The sequence below is a fragment of the Triticum urartu genome, chromosome 4A (assembly GCF_056163025.1).
Source record: "Triticum urartu cultivar PI428250 chromosome 4A, HENAU_Tu73, whole genome shotgun sequence".
Classification (NCBI taxonomy): domain Eukaryota; kingdom Viridiplantae; phylum Streptophyta; class Magnoliopsida; order Poales; family Poaceae; genus Triticum; species Triticum urartu.
This window is the reverse complement of record NC_141876.1, coordinates 499,971,940-499,979,624: the sequence shown is the minus strand read 5'-3', so window position 1 is coordinate 499,979,624 and position 7,685 is coordinate 499,971,940.

Here is a 7,685-nt window from a genome sequence, read left to right as displayed (position 1 = left end):
AATAATGGTGAAGTGCTATGTAGTCGACGTTCACATAACACCACTAGAGGCTAGACAACATACATCTTGTCAAAATATCAAACGAATACCAAATTCACATGACTACTAATAGCAAGACTTCTCCCTTGTCCTCAGGAACAAACATAATTACTCACAAAGCATATTCATGTTCATAATCAGAGGGGTAATAATATGCATATATGATCTGAACATATGATCTTCCACCAAATAAACTAACTAGCATCAACTACAAGGAGTAATCAACACTACTAGCAACCTACTAGCACCAATCCCGGACTTTGAGACAAGAATTGGATACAAGAGATGAACTAGAGTTTGGAGATGAGATGGTGCTGGTGAAGATGTTGATGGAGATTGCCCTCTCCCGATGAGAGGAGCGTTGGTGATGACGATGGTGATGATTTTCCCCTCCCGGAGGGAAGTATCCCCGGCAGAACAGCTCTGCCGGAGCTCTAGATTGGTTCCGCCAAGGTTCCACCTCGTGGCGGCGGAGTCTCGTCCCGAAAGGTTCCTTCTGATTTTTTTCTCATCGAAAGACTTCATATAGCAGAAGATGGACATCAGAGAGCCACCAGGGGGCCCACGAGGTAGGGGGCGCGCCCTAGGGGGGCGCCCCCCACCCTCGTGAGCAGGGTGTGGGCCCCCTTGCCTTCATCTTTGGCGAGGATTTTTCTTTATTTATTTTAAGATTTTCCATGGAGTTTCAGGACTTTTGGAGTTGCGTAGAATAGGTCTCTAATATTTGCTCCTTTTCCAGCCCAGAATTCCAGCTACCGGCATTCTCCCTCCTTATGTAAACCTTGTAAAATAAGAGAGAATAGCCATAAGTATTGTGACATAAAGTGAAATAACAGTCCATGATGCAATAAATATCAATATAAAAGCATGACGCAAAATGGACGTATTAGACATACATCATGTGTTCTCAAATCTGAACATTCAATCCGACAAGACAAAACTTCAAAGGGTAAAGATTCAATTCATCACAACAAGGGTATAGAGGGGAGAAACATCATATGATCCGACTATATTAACAAAGCCCATGATATAGATCACGAGAGAGAGAGAGCTTAATCACATAGCTACTGGTACAAACCCTCACCCCGAGGGTGGACTACTCCCTCCTCATCGTGGTGGCCGCAGGGATGATGAAGATGGCCACCGGAGATGATTGCCCCCTCCTATAGGGTGCCGAAACGGGTCTAGATTGGTTTTCGGTGGCTACGGAGCCCTGCGGTGCCTGCTACCTCTTGAGCATGCGTTGGTTTTCCCTTGAAGAGGAAATGGTGATGCAGCAAAGTAGCGTAAGTATTTCCCTCAGTTTTTGAGAATCAAGGTATCAATCCAGTAGGAAACTACACGCAAGTCGCCTAGTACCTACACAAACAATCAAGAACCTTGCAACCAACATAATAAAGGGGTTGTCAATCCCTTCACGGCCACTTGCAAAAGTGAGATCTAATAAAGATAATAAGATATTTTTTTGGTATTTTTGTTGTATAGATTGGAAAATAAAGATTGCAAAATAAATAGTAAACTAGAATTATAGATCGGAAACTTCTATGATGTAAAGTAGACCCGGGGGCCATAGGTTTCACTAGTGGATTCTCTCATGATAACATATATCACGGCGGGTGAACAAATTACTGCCAAGCAATTGATAGAAAATCGCATAGTTATGAGAATATCTGGGCATAATCAGGATCATAGACGCCAGGTCCGTGTCAAGTAGACCGAAATGATTCTACATCTACTACTATTACTCCACACATCGACCGCTATCCAGCATGCATCTAGAGTATTAAGTTCATAAGAACAGAGTAACACATTAGGCAAGATGACATGATGTAGAGGGATAAACTCAAGCAATATGATATAAACCCCATCTTCTTATCCTCGATAGCAATAATACAATATGTGTCTTGCTGCCCCTGCTATCACTGGGAAAGGACACCGCAAGATTGAACCCGAAGCTAAGCACTTCTCCCATTGCAAGAAAGATCAATCGAGTAAGCCAAACTAAACTGATAATTCGAAGAGACTTGCAAAGATATCAAATCATGCATATAAGAATTCAGACAAGAATCAAATATTGTTCATAGATAATCTTGATCATAAACCCACAATTCATCGGATCTCAGCAAACACACCGCAAAAAGTATTACATCGAATAGATCTCCAAGAACATCTAGGAGAACTTTGTATTGAGAACCAAAGAGAGAGAAGAAGCCATCTAGCTAATAACTATGGACCCGAAGGTCTGTGGTAAACTACTCACACATCATCAGAGAGGCTATGGTGTTGATGTAGAAGCCCTGCATGATCAAATCCCCAAGATGGGATCTCACGGGTACAGAAGGTTGCAGCGGTGGAAAAGTGGTTTCGTGGCTCTCCTGGATGTTTTCACGGTATAAGAGTATATATATAGGCGAAAGAAGTAGGTCGGTGGAGCTCTATGGGGCCCACGAGGGTGGGGGCGCGCCTACCCCCCTAGGCGCGCCTCCTGCCTCGTGGAAGCTTAGCGGACTTCCAGACTTGTACTCCAAGTCTCCTGGGTGACGTTTGTTCCAAGAAAGATCCTCGCTAAGGTTTCGTTCTGTTTGGATTCCGTTTGATATTCCTTTTCTGCGAAACACTGAAATAGGCAAAAAACAACAATTTGCACTGGGCCTTCGGTTAATAGGTTAGTCCCAAAAATAATATAAAAGTGCATATGAAAGCCCATTAAACATCCAAAATAGATAATATAATAGCATGGAACAATCAAAAATTATAGATACGTTGGAGACGTATCAGCGGCGGAACTTCTGATCTAGGTTAACCCCGAGGGTTTTCAAAATATTTTGGAAGCTCAAAAGAAACTAAGTGGGTGTGCATCCAACTTGCTTGCTCACAAAGACCTAAGGCATTTTGAGGAAGCCCATCATTGGAATATACAAGCCAAGTTCTATAATGAAAAATTCCCACTAGTATATGAAAGTTCCAAAATAGGAGACTCTCTATCATGAAGAACATGGTGCTACTTTGAAGCACAAGTGTGGAAAAAGGATAGTAACAATGTTCCTTCTCTCTTTTTATCTCATTCATTTTTTTGGTGGGCTTCTTTGGCCTCTTTTTATTTTTATTATTTTTCTTCCGGGATTTCATCCCGACTTATGGGGTAATCATAGTATCCATCATCCTATCCTCACATGGGACAATGCTATAATAATGAAGAAAATCACACTTTTATTTACTTACAACTCAAGAATTACAACTCGATACTTAGAACAAAATATGACTCTATGTGAATGCCTCCGGTGGTGTACGGGATATGCAATGATTCAAAAGTGACTTGTATGAAAAATGAATGGTGGCCTTGCCACAAATACGATGTCAACTACACGATCATGCAAGGCAATATGACAATGATGAAGCGTGTAATAATAAACAGAACGGTGGAAAGTTGCATGGCAATATATCTCAGAATGGCTATGGAAATGCCATAATAGGTAGGTATGGTGGCTGTTTTGAGGAAGATATAAGGAGGCTTATGTGTGATAGAGCATATCATATCATGGGGTTTGGATGCACCGGCGAAGTTTGCACCAACTCTCGAGGTGAGAAAGGGCAATGCACGGTACCGAAGAGGCTAGCAATGATGTAAGGGTGAGAGTGCGTATAATCCATGGACTCAACTTTAGTCATATAGAACTCACATACTTATTGCAAAAATCTACAAGTCATCCAACCCAAAGCACTACGCGCATGCTCCTAGGGGGATAGATTGGTAGGAAAAGACCATCGCTCGTCCCCGACCGCCACTCATAAGGAAAGCAATCAAAGAACACCTCATGCTTAAAATTTTTCACACAATGGTTACCATACATGCATGCTACGGGACTTGCCAACCTCAACACAAGTATTTCTCAATTTCAAAATTTCTCAACTAGCATGAATCTAATATTACCATCTTTATATCTCAAAACAATTATCGAGTATTAAACTATTCAATACACTTTATATGAAAGTTTTTATTATACCCGTCTTGGATGCCTATCATATTAGGACAAATTTTATAGCCAAAGAAAATTACCATACTGTTCTAAGAGATTCTAAAAATAATATAAGTGAAGCATGAGAGATCAATAATTTCTATAAAATAGAACCACCACCATGCTCTAAAAAGGTATAAGTGAAGCACTAGAGCAAAATTATATAGCTCAAAAGATATAAGTGAAGCACATAGAGTATTCTAATAAATTCTGATTCATGCATGTCTCTCCAAAAGGTGTGTACAATAAGGATGATTGTGGTAAACTAAAAATCAAAGACTCAAATCATACAAGACGCTCCAAGCAGAACACATATCATGTGGTGAATAAAAATATAGCCTCAGGTAAAGTTACCGATAGACAAAGACGAAAGAGGGGATGCCTGGGCATCCCCATGCTTAGGCTTTTGGTTGTCCTTAAATTTTACCTTGGGGTGCCTTGCGCATCCCCAAGCTTATCCCCAAGCTTAGGCTCTTGCCACTCCTTGTTCCAAAATCCATCAAATCTTTACCCAAAAACTTGAAAACTTCACAACACAAAACTCAACAGAAAATCTCATAAGCTCCGTTAGTATAAGAAAACAAACCACCACTTTAATATACTGTAATGAACTCATTATTTATTCATATTGGTGTTAAACCTACTGTATTCCAACTTCTCTATGGTTCATACCCCCCGATACTAGCCATAGATTCATCAAAATAAGCAAACAACACAAGAAAAATAGAACAGTCTGTAGCAATCTGGAGGTTTCGAATACTTCTGTAACTCCAAAAATTCTAAAAAGTTAGGACGACCTAAATAATTTGTATATTGATCTACTGCAGTTGGAATTGGTATTTTATTCCTCTCTGGTAAAAAATAAAAATTATTCTCATGAGCGCATACTTTCTGTTTTTTTTCCAGCAAGATCAAACAACAATCATCCAAGAAGATCCTAAAGGCTTTAATTGGCACAAACACTAATTAAAACATAAAAAACACAACCGTAACAGAGGATAGATAAATTATTTATTACTAAACAGGAACAAAAATAAAATTGGGCTGCCTCCCAACAAGCGCTATCATTTAACGCCCCTAGCTAGGCATAAAAACAAGAATAGATCTAGGTATTGCCATGATAACGATAAGGTAAATCACGAAAACTCATCTCATACTGCCTACGTTCAGCAGCAAGTTTTGTTTGTGGCAAGCAAAAGTAATCAAAAGGCTAAATTTAATAGGACAAAAGTCCCCAAGATCAAGCTCGGGAGGTATTGGTTCCTCCTTTGGCTCCTCATATTGCACAACCAATTCATCATTATAAGCATTCTTTTGACAAAAAGTCATGAGCCTTTGTTCAAGGGAAAAACCTAACCCATTGTTCTGCATAGCAAAGTTATCATTAAGTTCAGAAATCCTGTCTACTAGAACATCGGTAGGAACCTTTTTTCTAAGGTTTTCATTAAAAGCAACATGATCTAAAGATCGTAAGCGCATTATGTCTTCTTGATAAAAAAGGATCGCTTTTATGGGAGGACGACCGGCATCCACCCTATAATGTGCAAAAATTCATTGGCCTCTTTCATTGTAAATCTGAATTCATGTGCTAAAAAGATAGTAGCTGCTCGCTTAACAGAAGAATGCACAATATTGGAAAATTCTAGAAAAATTCTTTGTATGCAGGGATGCATATGAATAAATTGTCTTTCAAGTTCAACTACGAGCAAATATATAGCATCCGCAAGACTACTAGTTCTATGAAGAATAGATCCACCCATAGTGGGCAGAGCACCGACACAAGTAAAGAAATCTTGAATAACTCCTTTTCCAATACTATTACCGCTACCAATCCGAAACTTTTTAGTGTGTAAAATAGTAGGTTCTTCATGAGGATTATCAAAAGCATCAAAGTTTCCCCCATTGTGGCTATTATCCTTTTCAATGATAACCTCACCAGATTCAAACATGATGGCAACAAACCGCACTAAGAAAGGACACACAAGAGGCAAGCGAAAAGAGACGAACGAAAAAGGGAAAATAAAACGACAAAGGTGAAGTGAGGGAGAGGAAAACGAGAGGCGAATGGCAAATAATGTAATGCGAGGGATAAGAGTTTGTGATGGGTACTTGGTATGTCTTGACTTGAGCGTAGATCTCCCCGGCAATGGCGCCAGAAATCCTTCTTGCTACCTCTTAAGCATGTGTTGGTTTTCCCTTGAAGAGGAAAGAGTGATGCAGCAAAGTAGCATAAGTATTTCCCTCAATTTTTGAGAACCAAGGTATCAATCAAGTAGGAGACTACAGGCAAGTCGCCTAGTACCTGCACAAACAATCAAGAACCTTGCAACCAACGCGATAAAGGGGTTGTCAATCCCTTCACGGCCACTTGCAAAAGTGAGATCTGATAAAGATAATAAGATCAATATTTTTGGTATTTTTGTTGTATAGATTGTAAAATAAAGATTGCAAAATAAATAGTAAACTAGAATTATAGATCGGAAACTTATATGATGTAAAGTAGACCCGGGGGCCATAGGTTTCACTAGTGGCTTCTCTCATGATAGCATATATTACGGTGGGTGAACAAATTACTGACGAGCAATTGATAGAAAGGCGCATAGTTATGAGAATATCTAGGCATAATCATGAACATAGGCATCACATCCGTGTCAAGTAGACCGAAACGATTCTGCATCTACTACTATTACTCCACACGTCGACCGCTATCCAACATGCATCTAGAGTATTAAGTTCATAAGAACAGAGTAACACATTAGGCAAGATGACATGATGTAGAGGGATAAACTCAAGCAATATGATATAAACTCCATCTTTTTATCCTCGATGGCAACAATATAATACGTGCCTTGCTACCCCTGCTGTCACTGGGAAAGGACACCGCAAGATTGAACCCAAAGCTAAGCACTTCTCCCATTGCAAGAAAGATCAATCGAGTAGGCCAAACTAAACCGATAATTCGAAGAGACTTGCAAAGATATCAAATCATGCATATAAGAATTCAGACAAGAATCAAATATTGTTCATAGATAATCTTGATCATAAACCCACAATTCATCGGATCTCAGCAAATACACCACAAAAAGTATTACATCGAATAGATCTCCAAGAACATCGAGGAGAACTTTGTATTGAGAACCAAAGAGAGAGAAGAAGCCATCTAGCTAATAATTATGGACCCGAAGGTCTGTGGTAAACTACTCACACATCATCGGAGAGGCTATGGTGTTGATGTAGAAGCCCTCCGTGATCGAATCCCCCTCTGGAAGATTGTCGGAAAAGGCCCAAAGATGGGATCTCACGGGTACAGAAGGTTGCGGCAGTGGAAAAGTGGTTTCGTGGCTCTCCTGGATGTTTTAAGGGTGTACGAGTATATATAGGAGAAAGAAGTAGGTCGGTGAAGCTCCGTGGGGCCCACGAGGGTGGGGGATGCGTCTACACCCCTGGGCGCGCCCCCTACGTCGTGGAAGCATCTCGGACTTCCAGACTTGTACTCCAAGACTCCTGGGTGACGTTTGTTCCAAGAAAGATCCTCGCAAAGGTTTCGTTCCGTTTGACATTCCTTTTCTGTGAAACACTGAAATAGGCAAAATACAACAATTTGCACTGGGCCTTTGGTTAATAGGATAG